A 204-nucleotide genomic window follows, 5' to 3' on the forward strand; every position below is an offset into this window, starting at 1 on the left:
CCCTGCCCTGCCCTGCCAGCCCAGGCCCGGCTCCCTCAGTGTGCCCTGGCACCAGGGGCACCCCTGACCCGCAGGGAGCGGGCGGCGTTGGGGCTGAGGCACCTGTGAAAGTGCAGCTGGAAATGGGCTGGAACAGCTCCTGTGCTGGCACTGTCCCTCCTGCAGCTGCTGCGAGCCCGGCACAGCCAGCTCTGACCTCGGGGT

The sequence above is a fragment of the Parus major genome, chromosome 13 (assembly GCF_001522545.3).
Source record: "Parus major isolate Abel chromosome 13, Parus_major1.1, whole genome shotgun sequence".
NCBI lineage: Eukaryota > Metazoa > Chordata > Aves > Passeriformes > Paridae > Parus > Parus major.